The 26,230-nt window shown below is 43.1% G+C and overlaps 1 protein-coding gene across 6 annotated transcripts in view; it reads right to left on the bottom strand.

Moving 5' to 3' along the window:
- fubp3 (far upstream element (FUSE) binding protein 3) overlaps positions 1-26,230 on the bottom strand; it is a 131,120-nt gene that overhangs the window by 98,534 nt on the left and 6,356 nt on the right. The window contains exon 1 of one of the 6 annotated variants that reach the window (XM_070863792.1): positions 14,750-14,921. The exons of the other annotated variants lie outside the window; for them this stretch is intronic. The gene's annotated coding sequence lies outside the window, so the exon portion shown is untranslated. Of the gene's footprint in view, positions 1-14,749; positions 14,922-26,230 lie in introns of those variants that run through there. 6 annotated transcript variants of the gene reach the window in all.

Below are 26,230 nucleotides of genomic sequence, written 5' to 3'. Positions count from 1 at the left end.
ACAGTATCAATACAAGCTCTTTCTTTCACACACCCGCCATCACACATCACTGAAATCCCAACAACCGCAGTGGCAAACCCGGGAACACAGCTCAGTTTCTTAATTAACCAGCAGACAGGAGGTTACCAAGTGGATGGCTAAGCTATTTCTTTCTGTGGCAACAGATTTTCTTGTAGGGGCATTCTGGAAGCTCAGTGCAAAGATAATCAACACCATATGCATGCTCTACTTGCCTGTGTGCTCCTCACAGAGAAAGCATTACACAGCACAGTTGTAACTGAACTCTGCCAACTATCGAACAAACACCACTGGTATCATCCACTAGTGCGACCATCAGCTGATGCAATCCGAGCAACAGCTTGCTACAGTTTTTGATAACCGCTGTTGTACAGGAGCATTTTAAAACAGAGTCTGACTGAGCTTCGACAGCCGAGAACACAAAATCTCAGCAGGAACAAATGGAAACAGGGAAAATGATTGCTCCAAACTGGCAAGTATACAAGAAAACACCACACAGAACATGATGATTACTGTACTCACTTTTCAAAATAAACCAGTATTAGGATCCGAGAACATTTGAAGGATTTCTCACTCCAGGAAATTGATTCACAAATCTAGACTGACACCAGTGCAGTGTTGAGGGAGCTCTGCGCTGTCGAAAGTGCCATCTTTCGGATGAGACGTTAAACCATCTGCTCTCTCAGATGGACATAAAAGATCCCATGGCACTATTTCAAAGAGAAGCAGGGGAGTTATCCCCAGTTTCCTTGCCAATATTTATCCCTCAATCAACATCACTAAAACAGATTATCTGGTCATTATCACAGGGTTGTTCGTGGGAGCTTGCTGTGCGCAAATTGGCTGCCACGTTTCCCACATTACACTTCAAAAAGTACTTCATTAATTGTAAAGCGCTTTGGGACATCCGGGAGTTGTGAAAGGTGTTACCTGTACATAAATGCAAGCCTTTTTTTTCTTTCACATGTATGCTCATTAGATTGTGCTATTGAATCCTAGTTGAGATGAGCTAGCACATGGATATGTATCTGTTTATAAGGTTAGTTGGCTCAGCAGGATACAGTAACAGGGCAACACATTTCCTGTCAAGAGCAGACAGTGAGATTGTACAGTATTTAAATAGGCAAAGTTACAGATTTTGTATAGGCAAACATTTATTCCACCCTGTCCAATGAGGCAGCTGGTGTGTGGGCATTGCATGATGGTACACACGGGCTTGGCTGCGAGGCCCTTCACTGAAGTGCCTGCCAGCACATCCTGTCTTGGTTCACATGCAAATAGTTTGAATTTCTGCCTTAAAAGACTGAGCTCCAAATGATAGCACGAGGAGACAGTTGTTTACATCGTAGCGTGTTAAGATTGGCAACTGTGAAGATCTTTTGGGTCGATGCAGCCATGAACTGAGAGTACACCACAATGACGGTACTAGACCTAGACAGCTGCAAGCATCTATTCTTTAGTGATCGTTAGTTTAAATATTTAAGGAATGTGGAATTGGGGCTGATGTGCACACGCATTGTAACCATATGGAAAGCAAATAACTTGCACAGGAATCCCCAACGATATGCATCTATATTAGCAAATATTTTCTAATACAAGGCATTCAATTTTACAAGTGCTTTTTTACAAAAAGTTACAATACAACTCTTTTTCATTATTATACATCAAGGGCAACCCACAAATCCTCCAGCCACAATAAGCATAAACTCTAAACCCCCACCCCCAGCATTATATTGGACCAGTATGCAGTAGACATACTACATACCAGGGAGTTATTTTGAGACAACAGACTGATTTTAGGATTCTGTTAGATTTATAAACTAGTTTGTGTGTTATGTCACACATCTAGATCGCTACATTCAATCAAAATCTTAATATTTACAAATATTTCACAGGCGAGGGAGGCCATTTATTCACTTTTTCTCCCCTCCCCACAGCTCATCTGACCACAGAGAACTACATTTTCCTTGTGCTTTGGTGACCAAAACGGAACACAGCACCCAAACTGCAGCCTAATTAAATTCAAGATTCTGCAGCTCTGGCACGGAAATCGCAGATTTACAACTTATTCATTGGGTAATCTGCTCTGCAATAACTGAACATGTAAATGATGAACCTACCATAAAAGAAAGACCTGCATTTATTATAGCGTTTCTAACGACCACCCGATGTTCCAAAGTACTTTACAGTCAATGAGGTACTACTGAAGTATAGTCACTGTTGTAATGTGGGAAACGTGGCAGCCAATTTGCGCACAGCAAGCTCCCACAAACAGCAATGTGATAATGACCAGATAATCTGTTTTTTAATGTTGATTCAGGGATAAATATTAGCCAGGACACCATGGAGAACTCCTCTGCTCTTCTTCGAAATAGTGACCGTGGAATCTTTTATATCCACCCGAGAGCGCAGACGGGGCCTCGGTTTAACGTTTCATCTGAAAAACAGCACCTCCGACAGTGCAGCACTCCTTCAGCATGGCACTGGAGTGTCAGCCTAGATTTTTATGCTCAAGTCTCTGGATATTTTGGTTACTGTCTCGGGCTGAATCAGACCGTTTGCAAGCTCAATGTTCTATTTGACGGAGTTGAGAATCCAACCCATAAACTCTCCATCACTCAGACTGCCTACTTCCATTTCCATAATATTGTCCAGCTCTGCCCCTTCCTCATCTGCTGAAACCATCATCCATGCTTTTGTTACCTCCAGACTCAACTATGCCTACGCTCTCCTGGCCAGCCTCCCATCTCCCACCCTGCATAAATTCGAGGTGATCCAAAACTCTGCTGACCATATCCTAACATGCACCAAATCCCGTTCACCCATCACCCCGTGCTCATGGACCTACATTAGCCGCCAGTGCACCAAGTCAATTTTAAAATTCTCATCCTCAAATCCCATCACTGCCACGCTCCTCCCCTTGCTGTAACTGCATTCCTCCAGCGCGATGACCCTCCGAGAACTCTGCACTCCACCAATTCTGACCTCTTTTGCACCCAATTCCTTTGCCCCACCATTGGTGGCCTTGCCTTCAGACATCTAGGTCCCAAGCTCTAGAATTCCCTCCATTAACCTGTCTCTACCTCTCCTCCTTTAAGACCTACCTCTTTGACCAAGCTTCTGACCACCTCTCTCAATGTCTCCTTCTTTGGTTTGGAGTTAATTTTTATCCGATTACAATCCCGTGAGCGCCTTAGGACAATTTACAATGTACAGACAATATATAGAATTATAGAAGGAGGCCATTTCGGCCTAGCGTGTACACGCTGGTTGACAAAGAGCTATTCAGCCTAAACCCAGTTTCCAGCTCTTGGTTCATAGCCCTGCAGGTTACAGCACTTCAAATGCACATCCAAGTACTTTTTAAATGTGGTGAGGGTTTCTGCCTCTACCACCCTTTCAGGGAGTGAGTTCCAGACCCCCACCACCCTCGGTGAAAAAATTCCCCCTGAAATCCCCAATAAACCTCCTGCCAATTACTTTAAATCTATGCCGCCTGGTTGTTGACCCCTATGCTAAGGGATTAAGGTCGTTCCCATCCACTCGTTCCCATCCACTCGTAATTTTACACACCTCAATAAGGTCTCCCTTCAGCCTTCTCTGTTGCAAAGAAAGCAAACCAGGCCTATCCAATCTTTCCGAATAGCTAAAATTCTCCAGTCCAGGCAACATCCTCGTAAATTTCTTCTGTACCCTCTCTAGTGCAATCACATCTTTCCTGTAATGTGGTGACCAGAACTGCACGCAGTACTCAAGCTGTGGCCTAACCAGTGTTTTGTACAGTTCACACAATAAAGGCAAGTATTCCTATGCCTTCTTAACCACCTTATCTACCTGGCCTGTTACCTTCAGGGATCTGTGGACATGCACTTCAAGGTCCCTTTGTTCCTCTACACTTCAGTGTTCTATCATTTAATGTGTATTCCTTTGCATTGTTCGCCCTCCCCAAATGCATTACCTCACACTTCTCCGGTTTGAATTCCATTTGCCACTGTTCTGCCCACCTGACCAGTTCATCGATATCTTCCTGCAGGCTGCAGCTTTCTTCATGATCAACCACACAGCCAATTTTTGTATCATCTGCAAACTTCTTAATCATACCCCGTACAATCAAGTCTAAATCACTGATATATACCACAAAAAGCAAGGGGGACCCAGTACTGAGCCCAGCGGAACCGCAATGGAATCAGCTTTCCAATCACAAAGACACCCATCAACCATTACCCTTTGCTTCCTGCCAACTTTGGATCCAACTTGCCACTTTGCCTTGTATCCCATGGGCTTTTACTTTCATGACCAGTCTGCCATGTGGGACCTTATCAAAAGCCTTGTTAAAATCCATATACACTACATCAAATGCACTACTCTCATCGACCCTCCTAGTTATCTCCTCAAAAAATTCAATCGTTAGTCAGACACGACCTTCCCTCAACAAATCCACACTGACTGTCCCCGATTAATCCGTGCCTTTCTAAATGAAGACTTATCCTGTCCATTTGTATGCCATTCATTCTCTACCCCTACAATTTTTTTCCAAATGTATAACACCCTGAAGTAATCTGTACTGAATTTCATGTGTCATGGTTCAAAGTTGGTTCAGGTCCTTCTGTGGTTTCTTGGCTGCTTCAGGCAGAGTTGCCCACATTACAGCATCTCAACTTTTGTGTCGACATAAAGGGATGAGCATTCAAAGTGGTTTTCATAGTAAAGGAAAAACATCTGCCACATCCAAGTAATAATCTGGCTTGTACATAAACTATATCTAGATTCACACCATACGGTCATGCTTTTCTGCCAGCTAGCCAAATTTCGAGTTCGTTCTGACATTTGCTGGCAATTTATTTCCTTAGCGAGGAATCATAGAATTTTACAGGACGGAAGGAGGCCATTTCGGCCCATCGTGTCCGTGCCGGCCAACAAGAGGCTATCCAGCCTAATCCCACTTTCCAGCTCTCGGTCCGTAACCCTGCAGGTTGCGGCACTTTGGATGATCCACACTATAGTCATTTCCAATTGATGTATATTTTGAGCGCATTGTGTTTCCAATTGTGCTCCCTTTGCTCCGCTCTTCTCTGAAAAACACCACAGCCCTTTTAAAAAAAAATATATTTAGGAAATCTTCAGATATCCACAAGACAATTTTCAAATGTCACATTTTCTCCCCAGTCTCTTAATGTGTGCATCTTGACTGCTGACCCTACCTGACTGAGGAAAGATTTGAACTTGTGGAACGTGATCAAATGCTCTTTATAAAGTTTGGTATTGCTCCCGGCCCCCTCCCCAACACCACTCTCTCCACTCCCGCTACCACATGAGGACTCTCACCCCAGCTTTACTTTGACCATAAAAATACTGCAGAGCAATTGTTATTTTTTTAAACCCAGTATGAAATTTTTTATAGGATCTCAATCTACAATGCAGTTATCCCTCCAAACATCAGCTGTGGCTCAGTGGGTTCAGAAGGTTGTGGGTTCAAGTCCCACTCCAGGGACTTGAGCACATAAATCCAGGCTGACTCTCCAGTGCCGTGCTGAGGGAGTGCTGCGCTGTCGGAAGTGCCGCCTTTCAGATAAGACGTTAAACCAAGGCCCCGCCTGCTCTCTCAGGTGGACGTAAAAGATTCCACGGTCACTATTTCGAAGAAGAGCAGAGGAGTTCTCCCTGATGCACTGGCCAATATTTATCCCTCAATCAACATAAAAAAATGATTATCTGGTCATTATCACATTGCTGTTTGTGGCAGCTTGCTGTGCACAATTTGGCTGCCATGTTTCCCACATTACAACAGTGACTACACTCCAAAAGTACTTCATTGACTATAAAGCACTGAGACACGTCCGGTGGTCACGAATCATCATCATCATGGGCAATCCCTCGGAATTGAGGAAGATTTGCTTCCACTCTTAGGTGGCTGTACAGTCCAATAAGAGAACCACAGTCCCTGTCACAGGTGGGACAAATAGTCGTTGAGGGAAGGGGTGGGTTGGACTGGTTTGCCGCACGCTCTTTCCGCTGCCTGCGCTTGATTTCTGCATACTCTCAGTGACAAGACTTGAGGAACTCAGCGCCCTCCTGGATGCACTTCCTCCACTTAGGGCGGTCTTTGGCCAGGGTCTCCCAGGTGTCAGTGGGGATGTTGCACTTTATCAGGGAGGCTTTGAGGGTGTCCTTCGAACGGTTCCGCTGCTCACCTTTGGCTCGTTTGTCATGAAGGAGCTCCGAGTAGAGCGCTTGCTTTGGGAGTCTCGTGTCTGGCATGCGAACTATGTGGCCTGCCCAGCAAAGCTGATTCAAGTGTGGTCAGTGCTTCAATGCTGGGGATGTTGGCCTGGATGTTGGTGCGTCTGTCCTCCCCTGGAATTTGTAGGATCTTGCGGAGACATCGTTGGTGGTATTTCTCCAGCGACTTGGTGTCTGTTGTACATGGTCCATGTCTCTGAGCCATACAGCCCTGTAGACCATGAGCTTGGTGACAGTTTTGAGAGACTGGTCTTCAAACACGCTTTTTCTCAGGCGGCCGAAGGCTGCACTGGCGCACTGATCATGAAAGGCTCTATATAAATGCACATCTTTCTTTATATCACAGTCTGTATTATATGATAGACCTAAACAATCGAACAAACTTGCAGGAAGTTAACAGTGCAAACTAACTTCCCATATGTTGAAAGATTGCAGAAAACTGAACTACTCACTAGGAAGTTATCACAATTGCCACTGGATAAATACAGATTGCCAATAAATACAGAAATTCTCAAACTGAAATGGCAGACAGGTTATTTTAGAGAAATTAACACCACAAGACCACCAAAGCTTTATACACAAAGATGAAACCCCAAAGATTTACTTCAGAGTTTACTTGCGTCAAGGCCAAGACTAATTTGAGCCATCAACAAACTCTACCCATACAATATGTACATCACTGCTTGGGCCTATACTCATTGGAGTTTAGAAGAATGAGAGGTGATCTTATTGCAACGTATAAGATTCTGAGGAGACTGGACAGGGTAGATACAGAGAGGATGTTTCCCCTCCTAGGGGAATCTAGAACTAGGGGCCATAGTTTCAGAACATTTAAAATGGAAATGAGGAGGAATTTCTTCTCTGCGGGTTATGAATCTTTGGAATTCTCTACCCCAGAGAGCTGTTGAGGCTAGGTCATTGAATATATTTAAGGTAGAAATAGACAGATTTTTGAGCGATAAGGGAGTAAAGGGTGATGGAGAGCAGGCAAGGAAGTGGAGCTGAGTCCATGATCAGATCAGCCATGATCTTATTGAATGGCAGAGCAGGCTCGAGGGGCCAAATGGCCTACTCCTGCTGCTATTTCTTATGTTCTTATGTACATTTCCATCTTGCACCAGTCTGCTGTTAAGTTTAGGGGTTTATATACTCGATATTTAATGTGGGTTTAGTGTCAATCACTCCCGATTCACCTAATATCTACATAAATGTAGCACAGAGGAAAGGAACCTTGATCACTGGATGCCAATTTACAGGATATATCGCACGTAACATAGCTTCCTCAACTTCAGCGAGCCGGATGAATATACACAGACTGTGCATTAGGTTATAAATTACTAGTCCGATTTGAACAGTAAAACATGGAAATTAACATTAAATACAAACAGCAGATTTACAGTAATCTCAGATTTTATTGCTCTCCTCAGAATATCAAACACAAATGTATGTCTACTGCTCAGACACACCATAAAACAGACCGTTGAAACATAACTCCTTATGTCTTGTGTTTGCAGTTTGCTATAACTATCTCTGGCCCTTCCTATAACTGTTGGTGTCAGAATAACAGCCTACTTGGTGCAATACATCCCAAGATATTGTTCAATCTGTCTTTGAAGATATCCAGGAACAAATGGAATCAAAAACATATTTCTCAAACTCAGCCAGGGCTGTCAAGCCATCTCAAGCTCTCGTCCCCTTGGATTGGCACCTCCAATTTCCTTTGCCCCACCATTGGCTGCCGTGTCTAACTGTACTCCCGTGAAGCGCTTTGGGATGTTTTACTACATTAAAAGTGCTACATAAATGTAAGTTATTATTGTTTAAAAAGACCCACAGAATGTCAAATACAAAGAATGTTTGCTGGTCAAGGACATTTTAGCACCCTTTGAAGCTTAAAACCTACAACGCAGAAAGAATGAACTTGCATTTACATAGTGCCTTTCATGACCTCAAGATATCCCAAAGTGCTTTACAGCCATTGTAGGAAATGTGGCAGCTAATTTGCACACAGCTAGGCTCCACAAACAGCAATGTGATAATGACCAGATAATCTATTTTAGTGATGTTGATTGAGGGATAAATATTGGCCACGACAACCAAGGATAACTAACCCGCTCTTCTTTGACATGGTGCCGTGGGATCTTTTATGTTCACCCGAGGGGGCAGATAGTTCAACATCTCACCCATAAGATGGCACCTCCAACAGTAGAGCACTCCCTCAGTACTGCACTGGAGTGTTAGTCTAGATTTTGTGCTCAAGTCTCTGGAGTGGGACTTGAACCCACAACCTTGTGTCTCGGAGGTGAAAGTGCTACCCACTGAGTCACTGCTGACACTATCCAAATATTAGCACACTAAACCCCCTTTGTTCCATGGACACGCATTAGTCAAGCACTTCAACATAATTCACGCAGCCAGCAGGTAAACATTATATCTGTGCCTTTGAAATGACCTGTGGCACTTATTGAACAGCAAAACATCTAAAGGAACAGTATTAAATATAAACTGCAGATTTACAGTAATTAGTATGGCACACCAGACCATAAAGTGCATTATCTGCATCCTGCAGAAGCAGCTAGCAGTTCCTCGTGTTTAGAGGGACTCAGTGATAATAGAGAGGATTAAGAGCAGATGCGAGTATTGAAGAAATGGACATAAATGGTTTTGCGATGGACAGGACATGGGATTTAAAGCTCAGCTCTGGGTCATACAATGACAGACAGGTTAAGATCATTTGGCCCATCGAGCCTGTCTCTCACAATTGCGATACCTTGTGTATCGCAACATATACACTCCATCCACCTGAAACCATGTGATCTCCTGGGAGAAGCAAAAAAAGATTTAAAACAGGCCAATTTGGGAAAATAAAAATCTGGGAAATTCCTCTCCGACCTATCCAGGCGATTGAAACTAGTCGAGGAGATCACTCTGGTCTTGAATTCCCTGCAGTGCTTACCTTCTGTCAGAGTTCATCTCCGCCACAGCCTGAAACAAATCCAGCTTTCGTTTGAAGGAATTCAGCGAGTCTGCATCCACCACACGAAACAGCAGCTTGTTCCAGAGACCTACTATTCTCTGGGAAAAGAACCACCGCCTGATGTCTGACCTAGATCTAGCCTTATACAACTTAAATTTGTGACCCTGGTCCTGCCTAACCTATTTAATTGAAATAAACTGTCAGTTGGAACATCGTCTATTCCCTTCATTATCTTATAAACCTCAATCAGATCCCCCTAAGTCTACACTGCTCTAAGATATAGAGTCCCAACTCTTTTAGCCTATCTCGATAACGAAGATTCTTTAGTCTTGGATTAGTCGAGTGGCCCTCTTCTGCATCCTTTCCAGAGCCTCACTATCACCCATCATGTGAGGAGGCCAAAACTGGACACAGTATCCCAAGTGCAGCCTGCCTAAGATCTTGCACAAGGACAAGGCAGTACGCTTCGTCTTATACTCAATTGTTCTATGGATACACCCAACACTCTATTTGCTCTAGCTATCGCTACATGGCATTGCTCATGTGCCTTTAAGGATGTATGCACTGGAATGCCCAAATCTCTTTCTATCTCCACCATCTTTAATGCCTTTCCCTGACGGCTGTATGAATGTTGTGCATTTGCCCTGCCCACATGCATAACACTGCACTTATCATTTTGAACTCAATCTCCCAACACATTAAGATCTGCCTGAAGCAGACAAGCATCTTCTACAGTTCTAACACTCGCACAGATCTTGATATCATCTGCAAAGTGTGGCCCCAATCCCTAAATCCAGATCATTAATAAAAATAGTAAAAAGCAACAGTCCCAACACTGATCCCTGCAGGACACCGCTGGTGACCGGTCTCCAAACTGATCCAAATCCATCTATAACTACTTGTTGCCTGCGTCCTGCCAGCCAGTTCTGAATCCAACTCAATATATTACCAGTAATACCAGAGGCTCTGATCTTAGAGAGAAGCCTCTTAGAGAAGCTTCTTATGCGGTACCTTATCAAAAGCTTTTTGGAAATCTAAGTCGACAATATCTACTGGACTTCCTTCATCCACCAACTTTGTAACTTCTTCAAAAAAATACAATTAGATTTGTAAGACCTGACCTCTTTTTTTTTTTTATGAAGCCATATTGAGTGTCCCTAATATGTCTCTCCCTATCCAAGTATTCATATATTGCATCCCTTATGATTCCTTTGAACATCTTACCCATTATTGATGTTACACTATTGGGCCTATAGTTACCTGGGTCTGTCTGGTCACCTTTTTAAAAAAAATGGGAACAACATTAGCCTCCTTTAAATCTGCAGGAACCATTCCAGAGTGCAGTGAGTTTTTAAAAATACAGGTCAGGGGTTCGCACAGCACATGTCCCATCTCCCAGAGGAAGCTCGGGTCAAACAGGACACCAAAGGTTAGAAATGGAGACTAGGATGCAAAGTTTCTGCTGGGAGTGGCAGCTTTAGTCTTCCCAATGTTAAGACATAGAAAGCTTGATTCATCCATGACTTAATGTCGGACAGTAGCACAGTGATAGTTATGGAGGGGGTTATAAAAGCAAATCTTGCATTTATATAGCCTTTCACGATCTCAGGAAGTCCTAACACACTTTACAGCCAAAGAAGAACATTTCAAGCGTAGTTACTGTTGGAAACGCAGAAACCAAATTGCGCACAGCAAGCTCCCACAAACAGCAACGTGATGACGACCAGATAATCTGTTTCAATGATGTTGGTTGAGGGATAAATATTAGCCAGGATATCAGAACGAACTTCTTCGAAATAGTGTCATGGGATCTTTTACGTCTACCCGAGAGACAGACGGGGCCTCGGTTTAAAGTCACATTGGAAAGATGACACCTCCGACAGTGCAGAAGACCCTCAGCACTGCACTGGAGTGTCAGCCTGAATTGTGTGCTCAAGGCTCTGGAGTGGGACTTGAATCCACAACCTTCCGACAGAGGTGGGTGTGCTACCCACTGAGTCACAGCTGACAGTTATGATAGATTATGATAAGGTAGTTGAGCTAGATATCAGCATATTCCAGATAGGGTAAAGCTCATATTGATGCATGTTGACTAGGAATAGCAAGGGGCCATGGATGGAATCTTGCCAGATTTCAGTTTTCAGCTCCTACATCCACTCCATAATCATGCTGGTTTGAAACTTACTGGAACTACCAAGAGAACCGCAATGTACAAAACAAAATCTATGGCAAATTCAATCTCCCTGCCACTGAGATTCTCCTCTAATCTGAGCCACACGAGGAGATTTGAAATAAAAACAGGAAATGCTGGAAATACTCAGGTCAGGCAGCAGCTGTGGTGAGAATACCTGAATATTTCCAGCATTTTCTGTTTTATTTCAGATTTCCAGCACCCGCAGTACGTTGCTTTTCTACTATGGAGAATATTGAGTGCAAATTAGACACTATTCTATTGGGCCATTTTTTTTTTTATTCGTTCACTGGATGTGGACATATATTGCCCATCCCAGATTGCCCTCGAAGTGGTAGTGGTGATCCGCCTACTTAAACCGCTGCAGTCCATGTGGTGAAGGTGCTCCCACAGTGCTGACTTTGCTGTAGCGGTTTGGTACAACTGAGCGGCTCTCTCGGCCATTTCAGAGGGCAGTTAAGAGTCAACCACATTGCTGTGGGTCTGGAGTCACATATAGGCCAGACCGGGTATGGGCGGCAGATTTCCTTCCCAAAAAGGACATGAGTGAACCAGATGGATTTTTCTGACAAAACGGTAGTTTCATGATCATTACTAATACTAGCTTTTAAATTCCAGATTTATTTCATTAATTTAAATTCTCCCAGCTGCTGTGGTGGGATTTGAATTCACGTCTTCAGATCATTAGTTCAGACCTCTGGATTACTAGTCCAGTAACATAACCACTATGCTACCATACCTCTGGGAACTATACAAACTTATTTTGTTTCATTCTTAATGTTAGAGAGCTGATGATGCTACAAACACATGTACAACTGACCCTGGGCAGAATGGGACACGGAGGTCTGCCAACACCATGCCCCACTCTACAGGTGTATCTGGAGTATAATTGGCTCCATAAACCCCAACAATTTTCAGACATTTCATGCATGCAATTAATTGTAATAATCCAGTTCAGCAAAAATGTGGGTTGTTAAAAAAAAATTATATGGCCAGTTTGCTGGATTAAAGGTGGTTTGATTCAGGAAGAATAGTATTTTCGACAAGATAAACTAGTGTCATCGCATACCAAGATGATCATAATATGGGGGCATCAACTGCTCTCTCCAACTATGGGCTACTGTTTCAATTTTGTTAAGGGCAATCAGGGTTTCTTGTGAGTTTCTATCAGTCACTGAGCTAAATATTCACACCAGCTGTGTGACTCAAGGAAATGCACGGTAAGGTGACCCTGGAAATGAAGCAACTAATCTCACTTAGGAAGATTTAAAATGGTCAGTCATATCCTGACAGCTCCGTGCCAATAAGGGAATGCTGGAACTTTCTTTGTACTTGAAACAATCCTTATAAAATTAATTTTACATTTTCCAAACTACGCAGTAGGCACAGTATTTTCCACAAGTGTAAACATGGCATATTTCAACATATTAGCAGATAAATATTACCTGACCCCAAAAAACTTAAGGTATTCCTCCTTTCACACCTGGCTGGGAATTTAAACAGAAATGTGGACAGTGGTTCCAAAAGCAGTGACAACAAAATTCAGGTGGAACTAAGATCATAGGTAGCCTCCTCGCCTCGGAGTCAGAAGGTTGTGGGTTCAAGTCCCACTCCGGAGACTTGAGCACATAAATCTAGGCTGACACTCCAGTGTAGTGCTGAGGGAGTGCTGCACTGTCGGAGTGCCATCTTTTGGATGAGACGTTAAACCATGGCCCCATCCACTAAAGATCCCACCGCATTATTTCGAAGAGCAGGGGAGTCCTGACCAATATTTATCCCTCAAACATCACAAACAGATTATCTGGTCATTTTCACATTGCTGTTTGTGGGAGCTTGCGGTGAGCACATTGTTGTAATGTAGGAAACGTGGCAAACAATGACGCAACACGTCAAAAGTACTTCATTGGCTGTAAAGCACCGTGGAACGTCCGGTGGTCGTGAAGGACGCCAAATATATGCAACTCTTTCTTTCTATACCAGGGTTCTAATGTAGCCTGCGCCATTTCTGCATATAGTCCTCCACCTGCCTCAGACTTCATAACGTCCCTCACAGATCAGGTATCTTATTCATATTTTTAAATGTGAGGCAAGAAAGCACATGTCCACAACCCACTCTAATCCACTCCTAAGAAAGATCTTCATAATGGTCTTTTTTGTGGAATGTGTTCCCCCTCAACTCCTCGCCGTCTACAATATTCTCTCACTCTGCAGCAACTTACACAAGAACATAAGAAATAGAAGCAAGAGTAGGCCAATTGGCCTCTCGCGCCTGCTCCGCCATTCAATAAAATCATGGCTGATCTGATCTTGGCCTCAACTTCACTTTCCAGCTTAAGTTTGCAAGACTTGCCAAGCCAGCTGGAAATCCTTCTTCATACCATTTTGAGAGAGAGAGAGAGAGAGAGAGAGGGGGGAAAGAGAGCAACAATATCTATAGCAGGGTCATCCAAGTCTTCGTGGGTCATTCAGGTACATAGCATGGAAGTCTGCAGGCCATGTAAAGTTCAAACCAATATTTCCATTGAATTGCATATACCTCAAGTCACTGATGCCAACAGATCTTGGCGTTGAAATAGGTTTATCTACCAATGAAGCAACAGCACTAAAAACACAGACCATCCAAATCTACAGACCATCTATATATACATGCATAATCAATAATTTACATCTGCACATTTCATTTTATATATTATATATATATATATATATATACATATACACACACACACACACACATTTTGTATAGCTGTAATTAGGGCAAATGACTTGTCACAGCTTAGCATCCCATGACAAATCCCTCAAACTTGAGCAATTTGCTGTCAGTGACCACAATTTTGTAAAAACAAAGGCCCGGAGACAGTGAAAGTGGCAGTTTCTGAGTGAACTTGAGAGATAACAAATCACTTTCCACCACAGACCACTTACCCTGGTCATCATAAAGCCACCAAATGCATATCAGCATTTGCTGCTCGAAACAGAAAACAACCTCAGTGAGTACCCACTACCCCCCCGCCCCCCCGGATACAGATACACCCTGGTGATCAGCGATCTTCAAAAAAAAATAAAGTCACAATATCTATAAAAATCACATTACAGAGCCTATGATTTATCTACAAACCATCAACTTTTACACCCATCAACATCGATTAGTCTTCACTAATTCACAGATTGCTATACTGTGGATGCACAATTTTACATTGAAACTAAACTGTTAAAGTAAATATTATATTCCAAAATATATTAAAATAGCATGCAAGACAAAAATCAGCTTCACGACAAACAGGTATCAGCCCAACTATTAGTAAACATTTGACAGTTACCTTTAAATGTTCATCAGAATCTTTAAGTAATTGCCTTCTAACCCACCTTGAATGCTCGACTTAAAAACACAAACTGTGTTAGGTGAACAGGAATTTTTCTCACGATGTCTCTCAACAACTCTGTACAGCAAGCACAATGTGCTATCTGCTCCACTCGTTACTGGTAGGGAGTAGCAATAAACAGGAACTTGACGTCCTACTGAGTGATGGTGCTATGTTACTAAGATATCAGCTTACAGGGCACGTGACAGATATAAATACAAGCAGAAGTTTTGACGCTTTCCAAATTGGGCAATGCTCAAAGTAAGGTAAACAAAATATTTGCACAGGTTGTGTTTAAACTTTTTTTTTACCTTTAGTGGACTCTGATTGTGTTGAGAGAGAGGCAGAGACAAATAGTGAGGAGCTTTCTACCTGTACAATAATTTGCAGAGAACTGATTGCTTAGTCAGGTGGAGCTTTTGCTCATCTTGGGGCTTAATCTTAGCTAACTGATTAAGAACGAGGTGAAATAATTCACCCAGAAGGTGGCTGGATCTGGCAGAGGCAGGCAGCAAGCAAGCTTGGTAGGACAACCAACCGGATTAATACATTCTTTCCAGCACAGATTCAACTCATTCTTCACACACTGATGGAAATATTGCTAGGCTGGCATTTGGAAAGTACAATTCTGAGCCAGTGTTACAACTGACCCAGCATTGGATTGCAGGGCTCAAAGAACTTGCACTAGGCAGCATTGGGACTGCAGCAAAAAAAGACTTGGATTTATATAGAGCGTTTCACGACCACCGGATGTCTCAAAGTGCTTTACAGCCAATGAAGTACATTTGAAGTGTAGTCACTGTTGTAATAAGAACATAAGAAATAGGAACAGGAGTAGGCCATACGGCACCTCGAGCCTGCTCCGCCATTCAATAAGATCATGGCTGATCTGATCATGGACTCCGCTCCACTTCCCCACCCACTCCCCATAACCCCTTATTGTTTAAGAAACTCTCTATTTCTGTCTCAAATTTATTCAATGTCCCAGCTCCCACAGCTATCAGAGATGGCGAATTCCAAAGATTTACAACCCTCAAGAGAAGAAATTTCTCCTCATCTCTGTTTTAAATGGGCAGCCCCTTATTCTAAGATCATGCCCTCTAGTTCTAATCTCCCCATCAGTGGAAACATCCTGTCGGAAACGAGGCAGCCAATTTGCGCACAGCAAGCTCTTACAAACAGCAATGTGACAATGACCAGAAAATCTTTTTTTTTTTAAATGTTAATTGAAGGATAAATATTGGCGAGGACATCGGGGATAACTCCCCTGCTCTTCTTCAAAATATTGCCATGGGATCTTTTACGTCTACTTGAGAGCGAATGGGACCTCGGTTGAACGTTTCATCCGAAAGACGGCACCTCCGATAGTGCAGTGCTGAGGGAGCGCTGCACTGAGTATCAGCCTAGCTTTATGTGTTCAAGTCCCTGGAGTGGGACTTGAAGCCACAACCTTCTGAGGCGAGACCGCTGCCCACTGAGCCACAGCTGACACGGACAAAAAAGCCACTGAACTGCAATAGAAATTAACAAGGTACTCCATTTCACAAAAGGGAATACAATGCTGTTGAAGATAACTTCTCTTGTACCATTTCTCATTTGATTTTTGTGCCACTGTATGCATGTTTGAGAAGTTAACCAAACAGCTCCATTTTTTTTTTAAATAGAGGTACCAAAACAAAAGGAATGCTTCAAGTTTCACCCCCAAGAAATGTTCTACCATTGTTCTCCCACCCAAGCTCTAAGAGGACAGGACACGGAGCAGCTTCCAGCTCCCAACATCTTCTCTAAAGCCAGCTGCTCAGAGGCAGGGAAGTATGTTCTAGACAGGTGCCTGTATATTCAAGGCAGAGATCGATAGATTTTTGGATATTAAGCAAATCAAGGGATATGGTGGATAATGGGAAGGTGGAGTTGAGGTAGAAGATCAGCCATGATCTCATTGAATGGTGGAGCAGGCTCGAGGGGCCGAATAGCCTACTCCTGCTCCTATTTCTTATGTTCTTATGGCTCTCCCTTCGATCTACCCACTCTCCCCGAGCAGGTAAGCACTTGGCCTCTGGGTACTTTCCTGTGAATGAAATTCAAAAGTTCGCCGTGAGAAATCGAGGTCCGAGGTATACAGACCTGCCTCTCTCATTCTGTGGTACAGAAGATAGACCAGATTCCATTCACTTTGGAACTTTTCTTCCACTCTCTCTCTCTCTCTCTCTCTTTTCACTCGCTCCGTTTACTTTGTCCCCAAGCAATTTCCTTTCCCCTTTCCTCCATTATTTTACACAAAGTTATCTAAAACAGGAGCCGAGTAAAAACAGGCGCATTGAAAGAAAAGGGTATTAAAATTGAAGGATTCCAGTAACAAAATCTTAAAGCATAAGGAACACATGAATACAAAAAGCCCCCTGGTATGAAAGCTTCGGAAACCTTCCTCATATCCTAAACCTGCACTAAAAGGACATGGGCCCTCTTCACTCTGTCTGCAACTCCCACTGTAAAACCATTGATGTATTCCACCAAGTACTAAAAGTTGCTTTAACAAACATACTTCCAGTTATAATGCATCCATCACACTGAAAAAGAAAAAGCCTTACATTTATATAGCGCCTTTCACAACCTCCGGGTGTCACAATGCGCTTTACAGCTGATGAGATACTTTTGGAGTGCAGTCACTCCAAAAACGTGGCAGCCAATTTGCACAGAGCAAGCTCCCACAAACATCAATGTGATAATGACCAGATAAACGATTTTTGTTATGTTGATTGAGGGATAAATATTGGCCCAGGACACCAGGGATAACTCCCCTGCTCTTCTTCGAAATAGTGCCACGGGATCTGTTACATTCACCTGAAAGGTCGGACGTGGCCTTGGTTGAACGTCTCATCCAAACGACGGCACCTCCGGCATTGCAGCGCTCCCTCAGCACTGCACTGGGAGTGTCTGCCTAGATTTATGTGCTCAAGTCCCTGGAGTGGGATTTGAACCCACAATCTGCTGGCTGAGGCGAGTGAGCTTCCCACTGAGCCACAGCTGACTATTAACTTTGACTTATGTAGAAAAATATAGCCATTTTGCACACAGCAACCTCTCAATCATGAGATGAATTACCAGATTGGTTGAGCGAGGAATGTTTGACTAGCACATCAGTACTCCCTGCTCTTCTTCAAATAGTGTCATGGGCAATGTTCCCTGTAAGCCGCGCTGTATCCATTTCTTTCACTGCACGGCCCCTTTAAATTTCTGCGCACGGGCTGTATTTACAACGCAAAAGCTGGTGAGCGGCCTGCACAGGATCATTCCCATTACTGCAAGACCTAGAGGCAACACTAGTCATGGAATCTTTAATGTCCACCAGAACAATCAGAATTAGCAACAAACCTAGGCTTCAAGTCCCATCCAGAAAACAGCCCCTCTGACAATGAAGGACTCGTCAGGAATGCACTGGAGTGTGAACTCAGAATATGACCTGACCCTGGGATGGAAGATCCAAGCCCCAACCTTGTCCCAACCGGAGACAAACCACATCAACAAAAAACTGTAGCAAATAACAAAGCTCGTATCTTTCACTTATCAAAAAATATTTTCAGGCAGTTTGAACATAATAACATTTCTCTTCATATTTTCAAATTATATCGCAGCCTTGATCAGGAGTTCACAAATACGGAGTTCCAAAATTGCGGGTCTCAAAACAGCGCATATTAGAAACATGACACTTTTGATACGATACTTTCCCCACAGATATGCAGGGGGAAGGCGAGAGAGAGATAGACACAGAATTTGTGTCAATAAGATAGCACCTTTAACATAGCAACCTCCCAAGGCATTTCTCAGGGGCTGCACAAAACAGACAACAAGCCAAAACAATGATTAGATGGGGTGATTAAAAGCTTGGCCAAGGGAGTGGGTTTCAATTAGATCTTGTAGGAGGCCCGAGTTTAGAGTGGGACCTGGCCATCAATGGAACATAGGAACAGGAGTAGGCCATTCTGCCCCTCGAGCCTGTTTCACCATTCATGGCTGATTTGTATCGCAACTCCATTTAACCGGCTTGATTCCATATTCCTTAATATCTTTACTAATTAATCTCAGTTTTGAAATTTTCAATTTAGACTCACCAGCTTTTTGAGAAAGGAATAGCCAGATTTCCACTACCCTTTGTGTGAATGGTAGGGTGAAGGGAGGGGGGTGCACAAAAGGCCAAAGTTAGGTGGAGGATGGGCCGTAAATTGCGGCCTCTCCGGGTGCATAGGATGTACACACCTCACAAGGGCCGGTTCTTGGGGCGCGATACACAGGCACTGAGAACCAGAATTTACGTACAGTCAAGATTTATTTTGACAGGAGCGCACGCATCCCCGGGAGAAGGTCATTCACGTGCAGGGATTTGGACTATTTGCCCAGCGAATGCCCTTCAAACTCTTCAAGCCTGCTTTTTACCAGCATAAGATGGAAAATTTTAATTTTATCACTAATTTTTAGATTAAAAACCCTGTCCATTAAGGCAAGTTTATTTTTACCCCTAGTAATATATTTTAAAACAAACTCAAACATTTTTTGTCTAAAACATTCAATTTCAATTAATTTTAAATATGTGAGGTGTTTTTTTTTTTTTTATTTATTTTGTTGTGTGTTCGTGCTTTGGGGAGATTTTCATTGATAATAATAGGAGCTCATACAAACAGAACTCACCATTATCATCAATGAGAATACTCCATGGTCATCGGTGCCCCAGGCCCACAGGATCCCAGGTTGCGCTTAAGTTCCTGGGATGTGAGAGCCCATACGCTGGACTGCGTATAAAGGCCTCGGACCGCAGGCTATGTTTCGGAATGTTTTTTCCGATCGGAGGCGTCGGCCGCAGGAAGCCTCCGACCGCAATTTCTGGCCATGGTGTTCAGGGAAGGGATTTTGAAGCTAGTGGAGGTTACAGATTGGGATGGTCAAGGCCTTGTGAGGGATTTAAAGACTGACAGGAATTAAAAATCTGAAGCTTTGGGAGACTGGGATCCAATGAATGAGGACAAGGGTGTTTTGGGGATAGCCTAGCATGACTTGGTGCGGGAGAGAGTACAGACTGCAGAGTTTTGGACAAACTGGAATTCATTGGGGGTGGAGGGTGAAAGACCATCGATTGGAGAAACCGAGTCACGTGTGTGAAAAAAAACAAATGGCACTGCGTAAGGAAAATCAGCCCAAACAAAACAAGACAAAGCTCAGGTCACAGCAGTTGTACAATCAGTCTTCATTCTGACCCTTCGATCTGTGATTCCAAAAATCTCTTGGTAATGGTGCGTTACACTGTACGGTATTTGCTGCATTGCAATAGACATCTACATGGCAGTAAAAGTGACAAACTTCAAAAATTACATTCTGAAATCAGATACCCGAACAATCCAACAAAGCTTTGTGTCGCAGCTTCTATATTATAAGCTTACGGGGAAACTTTAAATACTACCGTAACGAACTGTCATCTTTCACTTACATGTGAAATAACATGAGAAAGTGGAAACGATAGCTAGCATAGTGATTATATTACTGGACCAATGATCCAGAGACATGATTTCAAATGCCACCATGGCAGCTGGGGAATTTAAATTCAGTTAATTAAATAAATCTGGAATAAAAAGCTAGCATCAGTAATGATGACCATGAAACTACCGGATTGTCATAAAAAATCCATCTGGTCTGGCCTATATGTGGAGAGCCGCCATTTCAGAGGGCAGTTAAGGATCAACCATATTGCTGTGGGTCTGGAGTTACAAATTACATAGGATTCTATGTAATATGTCACTCCAGACCCACAGCAGTGGTTGACTCTTAACTGCCCTCTGAAATGGCAGCTCACCACCACCTTCTCAAGGGCAATTAGGGATGGGCAATAAATGCTGGCCTTGCCAGCGATGCCTACATCCCAGGAATGAATAAAAAAAAATGCTAGTCATCCATCAAGAAACCTCAAATTACCTCCCTCAAGGTCAGTTTGGAGCCTTCGTTTGCTTCTCAAAATGTTCCCACATAGTTTAATGTCAGAAAAGCAAAATTCTCTCACCGGTACCTGCATGAGGAACAAAGAGGCACATAACTGGACCAAGGAAAAAATAAACATCTCAATGGGGCAACAGTGGAGCTGGTAAAAAATCTGTTGGAACAGGGAATGTCCATTGGGCACAAAAGCCAATGTTTGACACCAATAACCCCAATTACAAATCTTCTCTATCTTGTTCAGAAATAGAAAGACTTGCATTTATATAGCACCTTTCATGACCACCAGATGTCTCAAAACACTTTACAGCCAATGAAGTATGTCCAGTTGCCTCTTGAATCTATGCAAACTGTCCACTAAAAGCCTGTCTGCTTCTCTTACTCCTCACTTCATTTCTATCTTGTGCCTTATGGTATTTGAGCCATCAAAAATGAAACATTTCCCTGGATCAATTTTGAAGTTTCCAAGATTATGAAGGGAACAATTCTTCCTTCAATAAACAATTTTCCACAAGTGCAGGCTGATCGGTCACATGTATGATTCAGAAGGAAGTGATGGTTTATGAAGAATAAACAATTGCGTGCAGCAGCGCTACCAATGCAAATGTCAGAAGATACACAAAGGTATGTCACTTCAGCACAGCAATTTCCCCTTTGAACTGCGAATAATTCAAATGCTTGACAGTTTAATTACTATTCATCCCCTAATATGGAGCAATTAAAGCAGAGAACTTAGATTGAGGAATGCTAAGAATATTGGTAATTAAGAGTACACCGTCTAGAAAGAGGATAAAACTTATTTGAAAACTTTCCCACGTTGATGCTAGGACCTGCCACAACCTGCCAGATATCCACAACCTGCCAGATATCCACAACCTTGTCTCTTCTGGTCATTTGTCACTATACTAGCCAGACTCACCATTAATCCTGGTCTCGGATCTATTCCGGATGAATTAATGTCCAAGAATTAATTCTTCAGCGGTAGAGATAGCATAAGAACATAAGAATTAGGAGCAGGCCATTCGGCCTCTCGAGACTACTCCACCATTCAATGAGATCATGGCTGATCTTCGACCTCAACTGCACTTTCCTGCTCTATCCCCATATCCCTTGATTTCCTTAATATCCCCAAATCTATCCACCTCTGTCTTGAATATACTCAACGACTTAGCCTCTGGGGTAGAGAATTCTAAAGATTCACTGCCCTCTAAGTGAAGAAGTTTCTCCTCATCTCAGTCCTAAATGGCCGACCCCTTATTCTGAGACTGTGACCCCTGGTTCTAGACTCCTCAGCCAGGGGAAACATCCTCCCTGCATCTACCCTGTCAAGCCCTGTAAGAATTTTGTATGTTTCTCATTCTCATAAACACATATAGGAGAAACCAAATGGACACTTTTCTTCAGTTAGTGTAAGCCAGCCAGCTAAAGAAAGCCCTCCTAATAAAATGCCAGAGTAGAGATTTAACTGGGCAGGTCCAGGGCAGGCTCCTTCTAATTTTAAAAGACACCTTGCATATCTTTACTGTCATTTAGTATTACAAACTCCATTTAATTGAATATATGACTGCTGAATCAAGCATTAATGTTAAGATACCAACTGAAGGACTAAGCTATCATTTCACCTTACAATCCCAGTTCTACCTGACCACAGGCAAGCTGACAAGTATCTTAAATGAAGCTTCAGCAGTGACACAGCACAAAATGACACACAAAGCGAACCAATTCCGGTCAGTTGCGCTGAAAGAAAGCTGGAAATGATTGTGTGCGAGATGGAAGTCAAGGCGCAATAACCCTATAGTGCAAAGCTTTCATTCTTGGGACATTCATGCATTGGTGTAAATCTTTACAATAAAGCCCAATTTTGATCAACTTACACTCAAGCTAGCTGCGAATAGATACCCAATTCTTTGGTATAGGCCACATACCACCTTAATTTCAAGGTCACGCGAATGTAGGAAAGGCTGGGCTACGTGGCCCAAAGCTGGGAGAGTGTTCGAGCACTCAGGCCCATTCAGGACATGACTGGGAAGTGGGCTGATACTGCCGGAAGCAAAAAAGGAAAACATTTGATTCCACAGCATCAGCTTCCAGAATGCAGCAAGCAAAACCATCTACAATAACCAAATCCTTTTAAGAATGGAGACTGCATGATAGCAATAGACTGAGTTGAGACATCACAACAATGGGGATTATTGCCATCACCAAAACAGAGATCAGATTTCAGTCTTATGGCCTTGTGTGATTTATCACAATATACAACAACTTGTATTTATATAGTGCTTTTAACGCAGTGAAATGTCCCAAGGCGCTTCACAGGAGCATTATGAGATAAAAATTAGACACCAAGTGTACAAGTAGAAATTAGCGCAGGGCTTGGTCAAAGAGGTAGGTTTTAAGCAGCATCCTGAAGAAGGAAAGAGAGGTAGAGAGGCTGAGAGGTTTAGGCAGGGAATTCCAGAGCTTAGGGCCCAGGCAATAGAAGGCACGGCCACCAATGGTGGAGCAATTATAATCAGGGATGCTCAAGAGGACAGAATTAGAAGAGCGCAGACATCTCGGGGTTGTGGGGATGGAGGAGATTACAGGAGACAGGGAGGGATTTGAAAATAAGGATGTGAATTTTGAAATCGAGACGCTGCTGAACTGGAAGCCAATGTAGGTCAGCGAGCACAGGGGTGATGCATGAGTGGGACTTGGTGCGAGTTAGGACACGGGCAGCCGAGTTTTTACAGGGAAAGCTTTTGCCCTTCACCTCTCTACCAAAGGTGGTGGCTTCTTGAATAGGGCGCAGTTCCACTGGCACCTCCAGTAACAATTACTCAAGAGAGCCCTTGACAGCAGCATCAGTAGGCTGTTTGACCCCAGAAGACAATGCACATCACTGATCCTGGTCTAAAAAAAATGTCCATACATACATACCTCCAGCAGCGATCAGTGCTAAGCAAATAAGATTTGGAGATCTAACTGTTCCCACTCCCACCCCTCACCCAGGATACGGAAACTAATTTTCCTTATTGGATAAATACACCAAGCCATTGAGAAAGCTTAAGATGGGTATTAGTTATATGTCATAATACATACTGCACAGCTTATGGGGAGAAGCTTTAATTTTTTTTTGTTTCTGCTGGTCGCATATTTTTATCTAGGTAATAGTCAAGATTCTATGTAATGTGATACGATATCCACACCAAAGGAGTTGTGATTATGATGTGATCTTAAGAAAGAATATGTATGGGGAAATACCAGTATATGCACAATATACACTATTTTTTATATACAGGTACTATATATATATATATATATCTATATCATCATAGGCAGTCCCTCGGGGTCGAGGATGACTTGCTGCCACACTTAAAATGAGTACTCAGCTGACTGATGAACTCATTTTAAACGGTGGAAGATGCCTGTGCGTGAATTCTTTGAACGTGGAGTGCCCGTTGCACACCAGCCACCACACGGGCTTGACGGAGCAAGGTCTGGGTCCAGTGGCGAGGGGATCCAAGACGACTGGAGACCAGGCTCTGCTGCATGTGCCAATACACACACACAAACTCAAACATACTCCTGTCCTCCTTCCTTCTTCCCACAGGACCTCTCTCTACGTGGAATACACACACACACATATATATATATATATATATACACACATACAGAAATATATACATACGCACAAATATATATACTGTCATCACCTGAAGGAATCTGGATGGAATCATTAAAACCATTTGTAGCTACCATCTGAATCCTAAAAGGAGATTAAAGCCCTGATGTCACTCGTATATCTATTGCTTGCAATATTCTAGGAAGGTCACGAGGTAGATTTATTCTGTCTTGATCCGGTAAGTACAAAGAAAATATTGCAGCTAATTCTCCCCTTACTGCACAACATCTGTGTGCCACAGCTGCAAGGGTGTGATTCTTTACCTTGTCAAGTGAACTGGATTCTGAATCTGCTCAGTCTAAAAGTTTTATTTTGTCATCCGCATGAATGAGATTTTATTTTTCTTGGGACGATGCTGCATTAGCACACTGCACTGCCACCTCAGACCTGGTTTCATGCCCTGCTCACTCAGTACAAGGATCCTATGCAAAGAGTTTGAGCTGTACAGACCTGGTCACGGTGCCAGCTGTGGCTCAGTGGGTAGCACACTTGCCTGAGTCAGAAGGTAGTGGGTTCAAGTCCCACTCCTGAGACTTGAGCACAAAAATCTAGGCTGCCACTCCAGTGCAGTGCTGAGGGAGTGCTGCACTGTCGGAGGTGTCGCCTTTTGGATGAGACGATAAACCGCGGGCCCGTCTGATCTCTCAGGTGGATGTAAAAGATCCTACGGCAGTATTTCGAAAGGCAGCAGGGGAGTTATCCCGTGTCCTGGCCAACACTTCGCCCTCAATCATAAGAAAGAGGAGCAGTAGGCGGCCATTTGACCCCTTGAGCCTGCTTTACTATTCAATAAGATCATGTCAGATCTGATCTTGGTCTCAACTCCACTTCCCTGCCCGCTCCCCATAACCCTCGATTCCCCTATCATTCAAAAATCTGTCTATCTCCACCTTAAATATATTCAAAGAATCAGCCGCCACAGCTCTCTGGGGTAGAGAATTCCAAAGATTCCCGACCCTCAGAAGAAATTCCTCCTCATTTCTGTTTTAAATGGGCGACCCCTTATTCTGAAATTATGCCCTCTAGTTCTAGATTCCCTCACGAGGGGAAACATCCTCTCTGCATCTACCCTGTCAAGTCCCCTCAGAATTTTATACATTTCAATAAGATCACCTCTCATTCTTCTAAACTCCAATGAGTATAGGCCCAATCTTCATCTCAGGAATCAACCTCGTGAACCTTCTCTGAACTGCCTCCAAAGCAAGTATATCCCTCCTTAAAGAGAGACCAAAACTGCACGCAGTATTCCAGATGTGGTCTCACCAACGCCCTGTACAGTTGTAGCAGGACTTCCCTACTTTTATACTCTATCCCCCTTGCAATAAAGGCCAACATTCCATTTGCCTTCCTGATCAACATCACTGAAAAGAAAGAAATTAGCTGGTCATTATCACACTGCTGTTTGTGGGAGCTTGCAGTGCACAATTTAGCAGCTGCGTTCCCAACATTAGAACAGGGACCACACTTCAAAAAAAGGACAGATTAGAGGGAGCTATACTCCACAACTGTGACCCAAGAAAATGGTTTAGAAAATCATTACTTAGCTACTACAGAGAATATTAAGGAATTGAATTAACTTCTAATAATTACTTTGTAAAAGTGAGGTTTACCAATACCTCGTCTGAAATTATTTAACTAGTGCAGCATTTAAGGGTCCATTAAAGGCCAGAACATCTGTCTATTGTGGATCAGCTGGGAGTGTGATGTGCAGAGAGACCCATAACCAGGTTCAACTATCTCCTAACCAAGTTACTAAAATATTCAGATAGGTTCTTTGCCCAAAATGGAGAAGGAAAGAC

This window comes from Pristiophorus japonicus, chromosome 20, assembly GCF_044704955.1.
Source record: "Pristiophorus japonicus isolate sPriJap1 chromosome 20, sPriJap1.hap1, whole genome shotgun sequence".
Lineage (NCBI taxonomy): Eukaryota > Metazoa > Chordata > Chondrichthyes > Pristiophoridae > Pristiophorus > Pristiophorus japonicus.
This window is presented reverse-complemented; position numbering and strand designations above follow the sequence as displayed.